Source organism: Castanea sativa, chromosome 4, assembly GCF_040712315.1.
Source record: "Castanea sativa cultivar Marrone di Chiusa Pesio chromosome 4, ASM4071231v1".
Lineage (NCBI taxonomy): Eukaryota > Viridiplantae > Streptophyta > Magnoliopsida > Fagales > Fagaceae > Castanea > Castanea sativa.
The window spans coordinates 40,395,298-40,412,916 of NC_134016.1; the positions used below are offsets into that span (position 1 = coordinate 40,395,298).

General features: G+C 36.7%; 1 pseudogene; it reads right to left on the reverse strand.

The window, feature by feature from the left end:
* Nucleotides 1-12,334: 12,334 nt before the first annotated feature.
* Nucleotides 12,335-17,614, reverse strand: LOC142631103 (protein EDS1-like; annotated as a pseudogene).
* Nucleotides 17,615-17,619: the final 5 nt, after the last annotated feature.

Sequence of the window (17,619 nt, forward strand, 5' to 3'; positions counted from 1 at the left end):
GTTTAACAAATGATAAGATATCAATTTCCACAAGGTTTGTGGTCCGAGGACCACAGTTAACCAAGTTTCTGTTTGACACTTAAGAATAGTAACTTCAAATGTTAATTTCCCTAAAGTAGGAGGTCCGAGGACCCGGCATAACTAAGGTTCTGTTTAACAAATGATAAGATATCAATTTCCACAAGGTTTGTGGTCCGAGGACCACACTTAACCCAATTTCTGTTTGACACTTAAGAATAGTAACTTCAAATGTTAATTTTCCCAAAGTAGGAGGTCCGAGGACCCGGCATAACTAAGGTTCTGTTTAACAAATGATAAGATATCAATTTCCACAAGGTTTGTGGTCCAAGGACCACACTTAACCAAGTTTTTGTTTGACACTTAAGAATAGTAACTGTAAGCCCCTGAGGTATTTAAAACTTTGAACTGTTAACTAAGAAAAGCACACTTTATTAATAATAATACCTTCAAAGGTTATTTACATTCCACGGGCGTTGTACAATTCTTTTATCTAGGTCAACTAGTCGATAAGACCCTATGCCTTCTACTGAAACAATGCGATAGGGACCCTCCCAGTTTGGTCCTAGCTTACCCCAAGCCGGGTTCTTAGCAGTGCCCACGACTTTTCTTAGTACAAGATCCCCAGGAGCAAGTGGCCTTAGCTTCACGTGGGCATCATATCCCCGCTTAAGCTTCTGTTGATAATAAGCCATTTGGACCATAGCTGCTTCGCGCCGTTCCTCAACTAAATCCAGGCCTTTCTCTAGGAGGCCATCGTTATTTTTCGGGCTAAAAGAACTTGTCTTTAGGGTGGGAAAACCATATTCCAGAGGTATCACCGCCTCGGCTCCATAAGTCATAAAGAATGGCGTTTCCCCAGTGGACCTGCGCGGTGTAGTCCGATACGTCCACAGGACATGTGGTAGTTCTTCTACCCATCTGCCTTTCGCATCGTCCAACCTTTTCTTGAGCCCACTGACTATGACCTTGTTGACCGCCTCGGCTTGCCCATTTCCCTAAGGATAAGCTGGGGTGGAGTATCTATTTATGATGGCCATATCACCACAATATTTCCTAAAAGCCTTGCTGTCAAATTGAACGCCATTGTCTGATATAAGCATATGTGGTATTCCGAATCTAGTGACGATGTTTTTCCAAACAAACTTCTTGGAATCAACATCTCTGATATTTACTAAGGGCTCAGCCTCGACCCACTTAGTGAAGTAGTCCGTCCCCACGAGCAACCATCTTTTATTTCTTGTAGCCCTCGGAAATGGTTCGACGATGTCCAATCCCCACTGTGCAAAAGGCCAAGGACTGGAGAGAGGATTAAGAACCCCTCCAGGTTGATGAATATTAGGGGCGAACCTCTAGCACTGATCACATTTTTTGGCATAGTCCTGAGCCTCCCTCTGCATATTGGGCCACCAATAACCCTGAGTTAGAGCTCTATGGGCTAAGGACCTTCCCCCAGTGTGGCTTCCACAAATCCCTTCATGCAGTTCTTCCAGAAGTGCTTCCGTTGATTCAAGATGTACACATAACAGGTAGGGTCCAGAGAAAGATCGTTTATACAGTTTCTGATCCTCGGACAACCAGAAACGTGGCGCCTTCCGACGTATCTTATCTGCTTCAAACTTGTCTTTAGGAAGGACGTCATTCTTAAGAAAAGACATGACCGAGTCAATCCAACTAGGTCCAAGCCTTATCAAACGGATGCGAGCTGCGTTGACAGCGGTAAGAGTTGGCTCCAGCAAATCCTATACAAGGATCATCCTGGGCAAACCCTGAGCCGAAGACGTTGCCAACGTGGCCAAGGAGTCTGCATCGGTGTTTCCACTCCTAGAGACGTGAGATAAAACGAAGGAGTCAAATTTAGCTTGCTGACGTTTGACCTAGGCCAAATATTCCTGCATTCTTGGGTCCCTAGCCTCCATGGTTCCTATGACTTGGTCGACCACTAACTGAGAGTCCGAGAACGCATGGATGTCCTTTCCACCCATCCTATGTACCATATTCATGCCCACCAAGATTGCTTCGTACTCGGCCTCATTATTAGTAGCCGAGAACGCCAGCCTCAGAGATTTTTCGAAGATGATTCCCTTAGGGGATATCAGGACAAGTCCGACACCAGACCCTCTCTGATTAGCTGCCCCATCCACATACACTTTCCAAGTCGGAGGTGCTGCGGCTGTGATCACACCAACTGATTTTCCATCCATGTGTGTTTCCTTCAGAGTTTCTTCTAGCAGTGGTTCGGCAAACTCTGCCACTAAGTCAACAAGGACCTGGCCCTTCACCGAGGTGCGAGGCATGTATTTAATGTCAAAGGCTCCCAAAATGGTTCCCCACTTAGCCACCCTGCCTGAGTAATTGGCACTACGTAACACCGCCTTAAGGGGCAATTGCGTCAGAACCACCACAGTGTAGGACTGGAAATAATGAGGAAGCTTCCGCGTGGCATGAACTATAGCCAGAAGCGCTTTCTCCAAGAGTAGATAGCGCACCTCGGCCTCATTCAAAGACTTACTAACGTAGTAGACCGGTCTTTGCACCCCGCTTTCATCCCTTATTAGGACCAGGCTGACCGTGTGGACGGCCACTGCCAAATACGCAAACAAGACCTCGTCTGCCTCGGGGCGAGACAAAATGGGTGGCCGAGAAAGATATTGCTTAAGTTGTTGGAAAGCTAACACGCAGTCCTCAGTCCATTGAAACCCTTTCCATTTATTCAACAATTGGAAGAAAGGACGGCACCGGTCAGCAGACCGAGAGATAAATTTGCTCAGTGCGGCAATCGTTCCAGTCAATCTCTGGATTTCTTTTGGGTTCCGAGGTGGCTGCAAGTCCTGAATAGCCTTGACCTGCGCTGGGTTCACCTCTATGCCTCTATGAGTAATCATATAACCCAAGAACTTCCCTAAACCCACGCCAAAAGAGCACTTTGAGGCGTTAAGGCGCAACTTGTGCCTCCTAAGTACCTGGAAGGTGTCAGCCAAATATTTAACGTGCGAAGGTACTATTTTGCTCTTCACCACCATATCATCCGCGTATACCTCAATGGCCTTCCCTAGTTGCTGTTCGAACATTCTAGTCATCATTCTTTGGTAGGTAGCCCCAGCATTCTTCAACCCAAATGGCATGACCTTATAGTGGTAGTTCCCTGTTGGAGTAATGAAAGCCGTCTTTTCTTGATCCTCCGCTACCAATGGAATCTGGTGGTAACCCTGGAAGGCATCCAAAAAACTCATATGAGGATGTCCGACAGTGGCGTTCACAAGCTGATCAATATGTGGCATTGGGAACGAATCCTTGGGGCAAGCTTTGTTCAAATCCGTGAAATCCACACATACCCTCCACGTTCCGTTCTTCTTTTTTACTACAACCGTATGCGCCAACCATTCGGGGTAGAAAACTTCTTTAATAGCTCCAGCTCTCTTGAGTTTGAGCACTTCCTCCTTGACAGCCTCGGAATGTTCCTTGGAAGAACGCCGAGGTGGCTGTCTTCTCGGAACAATGGCGGGGTTGACATTCAAATGATGACAAATGAAGCTTGGGTCCACGCCCGGAGCCTTATAGGGGTCCCACGTAAAAACATCAATGTTGTCCTTCAGAAACTCCAACAGATCCATCTTCTCCTGGTGTGGCAAGCGTATGCCAACTTGGAAGAACCTCTCAGGGTCATCGACTATCAAAAACTTCTCTAAGTCCTCACAAAGAGCCTCCTCTCCTGTCACCGCATCGGGCGCATCCGGAGCTGTTAATTGCTATAAGTTTTTGGTAATCAAAGCCAAAGACTCGGCTTATGTCTGGTGCAGCACTGCAGCCGATATGCATTGCCTGGCCACCGATTGACTGCCAAGGATCTCTTCAACATATTCCCCCGAGGGGAACTTGATCTTAACATGTAAGGTAGAGGAGACTACTCCCAGAGCGTGCAGCCATGGCCTGGCGAGGATAGCTGTATATGGGGAGTACGCGTTAACCATAATGAAATCCACCTCAACTGTTTCTGAGCCAGATTGAACGGGCAAATGAATCTGTCCCTTCGGCACAACGGCCTTTCCCTCAAAGATTATGAGTGGCGAATCATAAGGAGTGAGATCCTCCAGCTTCAACCTTAGCCCCTTAAATAAATTAGGGTACATGATATCTGCACCACTGCCCTGATCAATCATCACCCTCTTTACATCATAATTCCCTATCCTAAGAGTAACTACAAGAGCATCGTCATGGGGTTGGATGGTCCCAATCTTATCCTCTTCGGAAAATCCCAAGACGGGCAAATTCAACTTCAACCTCTTCGGCCTGTAGCCTGACTCTTCGGCCTGAGAATGTGAAACTGCCATCACCCTGGTGGGACCTGAACCAGTCCTACCAGGTGCAGCAAAGATAACGTTAATTGTTCCTAACGCCGGCCGAGATGAATTATTCTTCTGATTGTTTGAGCCGGATTGATGGCCCTGCCCGTTAGGTTGATAAAGGTGCTGTTTCAGTTTTCCTTCACTGACAAGCTGCTCCAAGTGGTTCCAAAGGGTCCGACAGTTCTCGGTGGTGTGGCCCACGTCCTGGTGGTACTGACAAAAGAGGTTCTGATTCCTCTTCGCGGGGTCTCCCGCCATTTTAATAGGCCACCTGAAGAAGGGCTCCTTACGAACTTTCTCCAGTAATTGGTGTACTGGTTCTCGGAACACAGTATTCACAGTCTGAGGTGCTGCCGAGCCAGACTGCCCGACGTAATCTCTCATCGGCTTGTTGTTATGGTATCTGTCCGACCTGAAATCCCTTCTCTCCTGCGGGATGACCTTCTCCTTACCCTTTCCTTGCTGCTGGTCTTCTTCTATCCTTTTGTATTCATCAATGCGATCCATGAGGCGATGTACGCTGCGGACGGGCTTTTTTGTCAAGGACTTCCTCAAGTCATGATCAGTAGGAAGGCCGACCTTAAAAGTATTGAGCGCCACCTCATCAAAATCACCATCTATCTCATTAAACATCTCCCGATACCGGTCGGAGTATGCTTTCAACGTCTCCCCTTCCCTCATGGTCATGGATAACAGTGAGTCCAATGGCCGAGGCACTCTGCTACACGTAATAAACCGCGACGCGAATGCTTTAGTAAGTTCTCCAAACGAACCTACAAACCCCGATTTAAGGCCGTTGAACCACCTCATAGCAACAGGCCCCAGGCTAGAGGGGAAAACTTTACACATCAGGGTCTCATTATGAGAGTGCACTGCCATCCTCTGGTTGAAGTGACTCACGTGCTCCACTAGATCAGTCTAGCCGTTGTAAATGGTAAAGGTGGGCTGGGTAAACCTCCTAGGGAGCCTTCCCTTCTCAATCCTTCATGAGAATGGCGATTTGGAGAGTTGGTGCAACGCCCGACTCATAGCGTCGTTCCCCAAGCCCCTGGAAGGGAGCTTCCTGTGCTTGCGAGCTGGCAGGTCATCCTCCCTACAAGAGGACGTTGCACTGGGTGGCGACCAAGACCTCGAGCTGTAATCACCTCCCCGGACCTCCTCTAAAGAAGGGCTGGAGGAGGACGGTGAGTGCTTGCGTCTGACGCAGCGCAGTTTCCTTTTCAAATGATTAATCTCCTTCTGCATGGCCTTAGCACCATCCTCGTGGGCGGGGCTGCCTCTACCATGAGTATGGCTCGCCCTAGGGTATTCTGTATGAACACTTCCCTCACACTCCCTCCGACGCTCAAGACGCTCGAAGAGATCCTCAGGTTATGATCCTTGAGACTCTGCATGGTGTGAGCCTAAGCCTGCCATAGTATCCCAGCTCCTTTCAAACTAGATTCCCACAGACGGCGCCAATTTTAAGTGCACAATCGCACCTGGACCCAAAGACAATTATGGGCTCAGGCCCAATGAGCCTTAAACAATGAAATTTGTAGAGTGTGGGCTTGAAATCTAGGTTAGTGGTGCTGAGAAATTGACAACAAGCTAAAGTATGAAAATACTTGTAAATAATAGATGATAATTGCAAATGGACCTCCTCGGACGTGTGCCGAGGACCACTTCTGTATTATTTCTCTTTCTCTCTTAAAGGTTAAAATTCTCAATGTTTTCCTTCGTTCCTCTCTTTTTTTTCTTTTCTCTTTGCCTTCACCCCCTTTAAATACTTCTTTTTCTAATGCTTTATCCACATGTTGCCCAAATTCCCTCTCCCCTAGATATTTCTTCCCTTAGTGCCTTTGAATAGTAACCAGAAGTTTCAGTTCTACTGTTCAGGGGTCACTTCCCCATTAATGCGGCCAGGGAGGTAGGTGTAGAGTCTTTAATGTGGAGGTGGCAGCCTTTGCTCATGATATTTTTCTAACACCGGTGTATCTAGAAGGTTCAGGGTTTCCCCTCTTAGCCAACAGTCTTTCCAGAGTTCTGCATTGACCTTCATAGTGAATCTCCGAGTTCTCTTGGGTTTGTCTGAGGAGAAACTCACCCTCGGATGCGTCCTCAGACCCTCGGCGTATGGGCCGACTCGCAGTACTAACAAATCTTTATCTCAAGAACAGATCGGCCCTCCTTACTAGAGCCCAAAGGCCCAAATGCCTGCTTGGGTCCTTTTACTCCTCACACATAGTATAATTCTTATATATATATATATATATATATATATATATAATGTAAATACTATTGATAAATAGTCATTCTTATATTTTGTTATGTCTTTAAAAAATGTTGTAAGGATATTATTAGATAGATTTATTCATGTTTAAAAGGCTTAGTTAAGTCTAAATTTATATTATTAACCAAAAAATCTTGATTAACAAAACTTTGCATTATGTAATTTTTTTACAATTGCATGGATATGCTGAAAATACACATTAAGATATATAGTATAATTATTATATATATACTTTAAATACTATTGATAACCGCACGGAAAATGGTTAATTGTAGTGATACTATTGGTCAATTTCTTTTTTGTCTTTTTGGGTTTATCACAAAGAGGATAGAATTAGATAAAACATTAAAAATATATATTGCATTTAACTACAAATTTTTGATAATCACAAGGATAAGGTTGATTACACTTCAAATTTTCCACAATCTATAATCATTGATTTTGGCAAACCATTAAGAAAATCATAATTGTAAAACTTTTGCAAAGTTGAACAAACAATTAACAATGGAACAGAATATTGCATCTTATTATTTAAGTGATGCTATAATCAAAGTAAAAAAATACAATAAAGGATACTTAAAGAAGCCTATGCACCAACTTAAACATTTCAAGGTCGATTGAGTATCTTTTGCATGTCACTACAAATTCTTCATGACCGTAAGGATAAGGTTCATATCGGTTCCAATGTCCCATTCCAATTTTGTGGCATGCTTGAAAGTTTGGAATTTTATACATATCGGTTCAAATGCATTTTTCAGCATTTGACAAGCCAATGCTTCCCATGTTCATCATTTAAAATTTCCAAAAGGTTATCAATGCCTTCATTATTTGACTCACAAAGTAGCATGATTCCATAAATATAAGGTGCAATAAAATTGCCACATGGAAGAGTTTTTTCAATTAATTTTTTTCCTACAATGACTTCTTCATTCAAAAAATATTGGTAGCTTCCCATTATCAGTAGCGCATAAGGATTTTCTGCTTCATAACTTGAAATATTAAGCTTTTTTCTTTGTCATGTAGTAGAGCTAGATGATTGAAATACGGAGTCAGCTCAATTTGTTGGAGGACTAATTTCTTTTCTGTTAACTTCTTGAAGCATTTGCAACTAATTAAGACAAAGGAAAAAATTAAATTAATAGACTGAATTATTTATATAGAAGGAAATGAATAAGTAGATACAAATTGAAGAAATAGTTTTTGTTTACCTTAACTTAATGTTTCCTAAGAGTGTTACCAAATCTTTGTCCACTTTCAAAAAGATTTCAACTCATATGTCATTAGAAAGGTTTTTTAAAGTTTTCATATTGTTGTTTTGTTTGAAATAACATTATAACATTTCGTCTACTATTTATAATAAAATCATTTTTTAAGGTTCATAGTATGATATTTAATAACAATACATAATAACCACGTGTTTAAGAATTTTGAAATGATTATACATGAATTTGATGGTGAAATGGTTCAATTCGTATAGAATTTTGTATTGCAATTGGTTCTTAATGAATTTCATTGTTTCTATCTGTTAATATTAATACTTTACAGTTAATGTTAGTGGTTAATTAGGTTCATTGAATTGCTGTTTTAGTCCCCCAACGATTCACAGTATTAGAAAGTGGGCAATGTTTCGGATCCCAGGAACATAACACAAACCAATTCAATAAATCGACAAAAACGAAAATCAATGTAAAATATAAAGGAATTGAATTTTCTTAGAAGGAAGGGAAAAAAGTCATAACATAGAGAAGAAAATTGATCAAACTTATTAATTATTACTTATTGAACCGTACAATGAGAAGAATCCAGAAACAACTATAAAGATAGATCTAGAATTGGGTCACTACTTCCTTCAAATTTATATTCAAATATTGGTAAATTATTAAAGAGTGACAAGAAATGTGATTCATTTAAATCGCTCAACATATTATGTATTCAATTTTAATTAGTATATATCTAATCATTATGAGTTTAGTCATGGATGTTTATGTGTGATCTTATTATTATATGTTTAAAGTGACCCAAAAAAAAAAAAATACGAGTTATTATCATGTGATATGGTGAAACCTCCCATTGAATTTGACTCTTGTCATAATTTATAGTTTGGAAAAAAAATTATCAAAGACTTGTGGGATTACTGTTCAATGTGACATGAATTATTAATTGGTATGATATAATTCTTGTCATAAATAAGTTAGTATAATCTTGTTAGTTTATGTTCAAATTGACAAAAATGAAATGAAAGAAAATAAGAAATCTAGCTTTTTACAATGCAACGTGGCAAACCTAATTAACTACTATGTAACCATGTCATGGTCTAACTTAAAATATAATTACGAAAAAATGGTGGAGTTATTACTTGATTTGTAATATTATAGTCCAACATGAAATAGAAAATAAAAGTAAATAAATAAAGTGAAAAAAGTTATTTAGTTACCCACTTGGTTTAAGGTTATTAGCAAATATAACAAATTAAGTTACTGATACATTTTTATTAATTAACTATTTACATACAATATAATTGGAATATATAATATTTACTTTATAATGATTACTTTTTATCATTTGAACAAAATATTGATGAATTAAAATTATTTATTTATTTATTTAATCGGGGCTTTCATGCACTAAGAAAATAATCTTTCTAAACATAGATCTTTTCTACAATTTTTTTTTTTTTAAAAAAAAAAATTGAATGGTTGCAAAAATTATGAGAGATTTGAACTATGATTCAACTAATTCAGGAAAGGATGCTATCCATTGAGTTACAAAATACTCCTAGCTTATCTTAAACTTATAAATTATGTTCCGTCTAATGACTATGCTTTTGAATTTTATATTTGATTTGTCTTCTTTTCGGTATTTACAAAATACTCCTAGCTTATCTTAAAATTAAAAATTATGTTTCATCTAATGACTATGCATTTGGTAAGGAAATCAGTAGTTCTAAAGACTCAGTTTGTTGGCAACAAAATTTCCAATATTATGACAATCTCCTGTGAGGGAAAATAGCATAGCAAATAAGGACATAAACTGTGAAAGCATAAACAACAGTTGGTATGACAATAAGTTGTTTACAACATATACTATCACTCAATCAGGAGAAACCTGATTAACATAGGCAAACAAAAAAACTTTTATGAAACATGAAATAGGAAATGAACATGTAACATCAATCATAGGCAAACAAAAAAACTTTTATAATTAAAGAATAAAAATTGTTCACAAAAAGGACGGAAACAATAGGCAAATGAAAAAAAGGAGTAATCAAACTTTAAGAATGGTTAGAATTCGTTTTGCAGACCATAAACCAAGACCATTAAAATTTTGAGTTTCCTTGCAACTTGTTATGGAACAAAAAATAAGCATGCAACATTAATGATAGGAAAACAAAAAAATTTATAATTAAATAATAACAATTATTCACAAAAATGAACGAAAGTATAGGCAAATGAAAGAAAGAAGTAATCAATCCTTAGGAAGCATAAATCAGGACCATTAAAATTGTGAGTACAATCTGAATCTATGGAAAACTTCTTCTTATATAAGATACAGAAATACCCAAATACATGCATCATTGATACCGAGAGATTCTTATCAAATTCCATAGCATTCATTAAACAACAGGGGAGCTGTATATGAAGGTTATTATTGGATAAGGGGAGATGAACCTTGAAATACACAAGTGTGGGGAGATGAACCTTGAAATACGCAAGTGTAGGGAAAGAAAAAAAAAAAGAGCACACCGAAATTACAACTGATCCAACTAAATTTAGACAAATGGAACCATATGAATCTTGACACATGGCACAAAATTAGAATTCTAATTTAGAATTGCAATTAGAGTTTATCTCTGCTTCACCTATTAGTCTTAGAGTATTGGCACACCAAACACTAAAAAGCCTTCCACACATCAAATGTTCTAAATGTTAAAAAGTTTAGCATTGATGAATAGTATAATTTCAATTTTAAAACAATATGAACATAAATTGTAAAATTTTTTTTTTTTTTTATTCTAGTTTTTTCTCTCCTACTTCTCTCTCTCTCTCTCTCTCTCTCACACACACACACACACACATTTTCTTTTTTGATTTCTCTCATCACTCTCAGCCTCTCTTCCCCTCACTTTCACCGAACCTCTCCTTCTTCCTCTCTTAGTCTCACCCTACCTCTCATCTCTTTCTCTCTTAGTCACACTCTCAGCCTCGCCAAGTTGGCCACCATCCCACACCACTCCTCCACAGTGCCTTACTGTTGGATCTCTCTCTCTTGATCGAGGAGTAATAGGTTTTAATTCTGGGTTTGTTTGTTTGTTTTTTGGGTTGTTGTTGTGGCTAATTTTGGTGGGTTTTAATTCGGGTTTGTTTGTGTTTGTGTGTGTGTGTGTGTGTGTTTTTTTTTTTTTTTTTGTGGTTATGGGTCGATTATGTTTGGGGTGTAGTGGCTGATTTTGGTGGTCTTGGTGGTTCCAATTGTGGTAATGGGTTCGAATTTGTGGGATCTGATTTGGAGGTGGGTTTGGATGTTGTTGACTAAGTTTTTGCATTTGGGTTTTTATTTTTAGTTTTTGTATTTTTGTAGAACCATGGTGGTGGTGGTCACAATGGTGGATGGGTGCTAGGTTCAAAGAGTAGAGAGCAGAGAGATGGTGGATGACTTCTGGTTTAGCATAGAGGGAAGAGAGAGAGAGAGAGAGAGGAGTTTTTGGAGAAATTAAATTGATTTTTTATTAGTTGTTTATATTTTTTTTAATGTGTTGTATAAAAGAATAGAAGATGTGACATAGGGTGTAATGTTAAAGGCAGTGTTAAAATAGAAAACTAGGTTTGGTTGTGTTGAATTGGCATTTGGCATAACAGCTAATGCTAGTGCTCAAGAGTGTTAGGGATAGCATAGCAATTACATTGACTATCAAGTCAAAGTTTGTGACGTTAGAATTAATTTAATGCAAGTAAGTTTCCATCTCATTGAATACGAGTTTTCATGAAATCGCTTCCTTTCCATCTCATTGAATATTAATTAGCTTAAGCTAAAAGTTTTGTATTTTAATTAACACTTTTCCATACACAAAGTACTCGGAGAGTCTAGAGGTGGAAAGGAAAATATGGTAGTATAAATTGCGAATTATTAGAGGATAGTTGTCCTCCTTTTGCTAAGTGTGGAGGTGCGATAAACGATATTGGGATTAAGTAGGGTGGATTTTGGTTTCATGCATGTTATATACGACCAAATAACAACTTTTATCTTCTGGAAATAATGACATCATGTTCATATATTTTTATGTTGTAATCTTATCATGTATTTATCGAATTAATTTATGCTCAAATACGAGTTTTATTCACATTTTAATATGGCATATAACTTTGTTGGCTGAACCCATTAGAGAGGAGTGCCTGAAGTTTGTTACCATTTTCAATTTCTTGTTTTATTTTTTGGATAAAATATAGTAGCATGGTCCACAAAATTTTCAGTGAATAAAAGAAACACACGGCACTTTTCAATATGTAGGAGGAATCACAAGAACACTAAAGTATTACCAATCAATCAAATAGTAATGCCACCTTGAGGTTGGAGTTGGTCGGTGGTTCTGTTGAACAAGTTTTTTCCCAATTTAATGTACATGAAGTGATACTCATTACAAGGATGAGCATACACAAAACAGAATTTCTGTTTAGGGAATGATAAAATTTTATTGAAACAAAAATATGTTACAAACAACCACACAAACTCTTAGAATAAAAAATATAAAAATAAAAACTCACACAAACACTCAGCTGAGCAATTGCAAACTTTAACATAAAACTATAGAAGATAACAGAAAGCTGTTGATAGTAGCTAATTAAGAAATCAACATGCTAGGCACTCGTGATCGTGAATCCTTCTATACCGTTAATGCAAGATGCTAACTTGTGCGATTCAGGTTGTTTTTTCCACCACACCACAAATGTGGAATTCTCCATCAACACATCTTTACCCAACACTTTGTCATTGATCCATTCCTTTGCTTGTTTTTCTATTTTCAAAACCTTATCCTTGAATGGTGCAAAGCCTTCTTTGTCGCTAGTCTTAATGCGCAGCTCCTCTACGTCGGCCCAAAAGCATGATTCTCCAAAAAATCCAGCAGGCTTCCTCTGAGCATGCTCAAGCCATCTTTGTGTGAACTTGTAACGTTTTGGCCTGCCCTTTTCCATATAAGGTCCGGTGTCATCATTCTTCGAGTGTCTATAGAAGTTGGCAATATCTAAGGGCTCAACAAGGCGGCGGTACTCTGTTCCAAGATCTATCCACTCCTTCTCACCCTCAAATTCATCCGGGAGGTCATACCTTTTTAACTTTTCAATAATTTCATCCCCTATACCTGCTAACTCAAGTCTCTTCACATTAGCCTTGAAATCCTCCTCGGATTCTTGAATCTTGAAGGAATCATAACAACCTCGGCCTTGATGCTCACAACTCAATTTGTAGTCTTCTTGTAGGAATTTTATTGCTATATCTACCTTCTCGAGATTGATGCTGTTCTTATTTCCAATCTTCCGCTTCTCTAACTCTCCAGCAGCACAAAGACACAATCTTGCTCTTGTGCTCTAGAACACCTCACATAGGAAATTAGCACAAAGAAAAGAGTAAGAAAATTCTTTGGTGAGTTGTGCTCTAAATTCAACATATTTTCAAGCATTGAAATTCCTTTTTTCATTCTCTTTGTATAGTCTATTGCAGGTCATATTTAATTACTTTTTAAAAAGAGATTGATTTCAAGATTTCAGAATTTGTTGAAACAAGCAAAGGAAATAGAACTTACCAAGCCAAGGTCCTTCAAGGCTGCATTAATTGTTGTAATATCACTACTTGTAGTTGTAGAGTCTGCAGATAATGGAAGTTTTTCCAATGACTCCAACAAAACCGCATCTAGCTTATTGAAGCAGTCTTTCAATTCATTCTCATAGCCGAAATGTTGTTGAAGACTTCTTTGGGCAACATCTGGACATTCGGCTTCATTGTCCAACTGAGAGGAGTAAAATAGCAGTTGCAAAACAGCATCTGGGTTACTCAAGATAACCAATTTTCTATTCCCAGTGCAGAAGACAAATGCTGTGAAGTTTGTCATGGTTTCCAATAGCAGGTTTGTGTTCCCCATGAGGCTGCAAGCAGCATGGCTTGCCACAGATGATGCATTCTTCATTACATTCGTATAGAAATTCGAAGCCTTCGGGGGTGCGTTAGTGGATGCACGGGTGGATTTTGGATTAAGAAACTGGAGAATTGGCTGAAATTCTTATTCAATTGATGAGATAGGAGCAAGCAAGATCCGTGGGACAATGTCATATTTCATGACAAAATGAATGAAGTATGGAGCCCATTTCTCACGCCTAAGAGCATGGGAAAATATATGGTTACCAGTTAGAGGACATCCAAAAGTCAAACAAAGAGGTGAGGCTGCTGAGGCATCTGATCTCCAGTATTTTTCCAAAAACCAAATTGTCGCAAGGGTGGCAACTGAACCACCAGTGGAGTGTCCTGTGAACACTATTTGCTTCTTCTTATTCTTAGCCTTTTCCACCTGAATGATATAATCATATTCAGTCACATTTGGTTTTTTTTTTTTAAATTATCTCTACTATCTCTAAAGAGGATTCCTATCTTTGGATCTTTTTGTGGTTCAAAAATACCCATAAACCTTAAGTTTAATAGGAAAAAAACGTGAGAACAACTCGGTAAAAATATATCTCTAACTCATTTTAAAATGCCTACAAAATGATACACTCTCCAACTAATCTATGTTTTCAAAAAAAAAAAACTTACCAATTTTTTTTTAAAAGGAAAATTATAACACTAGACTTAAAAAATATATATATATATATATAAAAGCCTTTTGAAACTATCCATGTTCCTAGCCAAATCAAGCTGAATCCTAACATATTTAAGGTCTATTAGAAATCCGCTTATATTACTAAAACTGAAAACTTTTTGCTGAAAATACTGTAAAATAAAAGTAAACATTAGCTGAAATAGTACAATGAGACTTATGTATAGTATCAAAAAGAACAGTGAAGCCCATGAATAATAAAATAGATAAACTAAATAGTAAAATAAGTAGGCAAAAATAATTTTTACCAAACAATCACTTATAACTATTAAAAAGACAATCATAGAAGGATTTTACTGTAATGGCAAGATGCGATTGACAAATCAATAAAAATAGTAGGCTAAATATGCGTGACCAAATATGGGACACAAGTATTTTTTTACTTAAAAAAATTGATTCACATTGGTATTCTCGAATGGGTTTGGTATTGTCTCAATTGAGAAGACTTTGATTCAGCAACAATAAATGAGGATATTATATAAAGACCTGGCCTCTACTCCGTTGGAACTGAATTTTTGTTCAATTGGGTTTTTATTTATTATAAAACTTTTATAGGTGTTGTAATGAATAAACTTTCAATGCCGTTAAAATGGCTTTTGTTCATTATTTTTGTTCTTTCTCTAAACTGATATGTGTTTTGTCAGTTAGAACAAACAAAACAACAGGTACTTCGATAATAAAATAACAATAAAGAACATGTGAATCTAGGTCAATAAATATAAATAGAAGTTAAGCACTTACATGAAAAATACAGAAAACACTGAGTAATCTTGATGGAAATCCAAGCAATTACTCAATCAAATCAAATACAAACAAGTGATGCAATTACTCAATCAAATCAAATCAAATGCAAACTAGCGATGAGGGATTAAGGGTCTATTTGATAGTGATGTTCAAACAATAGTTTTAAGTATTTAAACACTAAAAATTATGGGAAAAAAAAAAGTTTGGTAGCGATGTTTTATTTTGGGTGTTTGAGTTACAATTCTCAAATTAAGATGTTTAAAACATATATTTTGAAAACTCATATATATTAGTTTTTTAATTTTTTAAGTAAAGTTGCTAAATGGACTTTTTGTAAATCAATTGAAAATCATAAGGCCATCGACAAAACCAAACTCTCTGCTTTTTTTTCTTTTTCTTTTTTTTCTTTCTTTCTTTTTCTCTTGCAGGTCCGCCTCTTTGTCCTTCGCTTTTTTCTTTTCTTTTTTCCTCTTCTTTTACTGTACAATCATCACTTTAAAAAAAATTCATATACATACTCCTTGAAAGAGAGAAAAAAAAAAACCCTTTATGAAGCTTTCCAATATTACAAAATGGTATCTTTTCACAACATTCCTTAACCAATGTGCCAGTACTAAAAAATGTTTTTTTTTTTTTTTTTTTGCAATAAACCCACCTTCTATTAGTTTGAAATATTAAGTAATATAGAAAGAATAAACATTTAGTACTTTTTAGTTAATTTAAAATAAATTTATATAATGTATTTAATAAAAATCAAGGCTTGTATAAAACAATTTAAAAATTTTGAGTATATTCTTATAATTTTAATACTTCTTCTTATTATTATTATTATTATTATTTTTACTTTTTAAGTCATCAAAATAACTTGTTTGAATATCTTAAAATTAGTCTTTTAACTTCATCTATTAATGACTATATATTAATTATTTTTGTTTATATCTTTTACTCTATATTTAAAGTATACTTTACTTTTAATCATCTATACTTCTATACTATTAATAACAGGATTTTATGTTTGGGTTTCAATTTCAATATTTTACATACTAAAATATCATCACACAAATTTTTAAAATCTCTAAAATACCTTTATCTTTTAGCTAAATAATTTTAAACTAAAAAATAAAAATTGGTACCACCCTACACCCTTGGTGCGATGGTCACTCCACAAGTATAAGTACTTGTGGGGTGTAGGGGACAAAGGCCGGGATTCAAGTCTCCAAGAATGAGTTTCTCACACATATATACTTAGATTAGGCTAGAGTAGAATTCTATCTTGTATCAAAAAAAAAAATCACAAATTGGTTAAAAGAGTAATCTACTATTCCTAAATTTTAGACTTTTTCCTTTATCTTCTCCACTTAGCCTAAATCTTAAGGCACTATCTCTATCTTATTTTTAATATTATTCTATGTTACTTTACCTTTTTTTTTAAAAAAAATACAAACAATTAGAGTATTATATATCACTTTTAAACATTATAGCACTAAGCAAAAATAAATAAATAAATAAATAAGAGTATTATTGCATGCAGTTTGCACGTGTGATGATTCGTCTTAAATAACGAAGTACCTTAAAGATTATGTTTATACTTCAACTCTAACATTAGACACAAAAATAAATTTGACACCAAGCACGAAAAAATAAATTGTCACTTATATTTACATTATGTTTTTATGTCAATCATTTTTACATATACTAATTAATATTTTTGAAATTAATCTGGCTTCAACCTTTTATCTTAATCTTTGTCCGAGACTAAAATCCTTGTTTTGTTACTGCTAACATGCAACCATTTTTTCAGACCAAGTAGATAATAACTAGTATTTTTTTAATTTCTAAACATTTCATATATTATATTTCCACCAAACCTTATACATATTACAAATACATATATGGTGTAAAAAATGTAAGCAAATTATAGAAGAATCAAAAGTAGGAACAAGCAAGTGGTCAGGAATTTTTTATATATATATATATATATAAATTATAAAGAGAGAGAGAGAAAGAGAGAGCAAAATGTACCTCATTTATGAAATCTTGGTTCCCAGAGATATTGTCAACAAATATCTGCAGAAAGGCTTTGTTGACCTTGGCATGTTCATCAAGGCCTATACTTCTAAGAGAAGGAAACAAATCAAGATTGATCTCGGTTTCTCCAAAAGGTTCTCCAGTATACCAGTCATTTTTAGACCAATATCCAGGAAAACTAAAGATCACATAAGATGAGCCACCAGTCTTCTCAAGAATATATGACTTTTGTGAAGGCTTGCTGTGAGCTTTTACTGCAAGAGAGCAAGCCTTTTGGATTAGGTCTGTATTGATTTCTTTGTTTTCTCCAACCTTTAAACTAGCCATCCTTCTTGCTCTTTCTTAAGTTA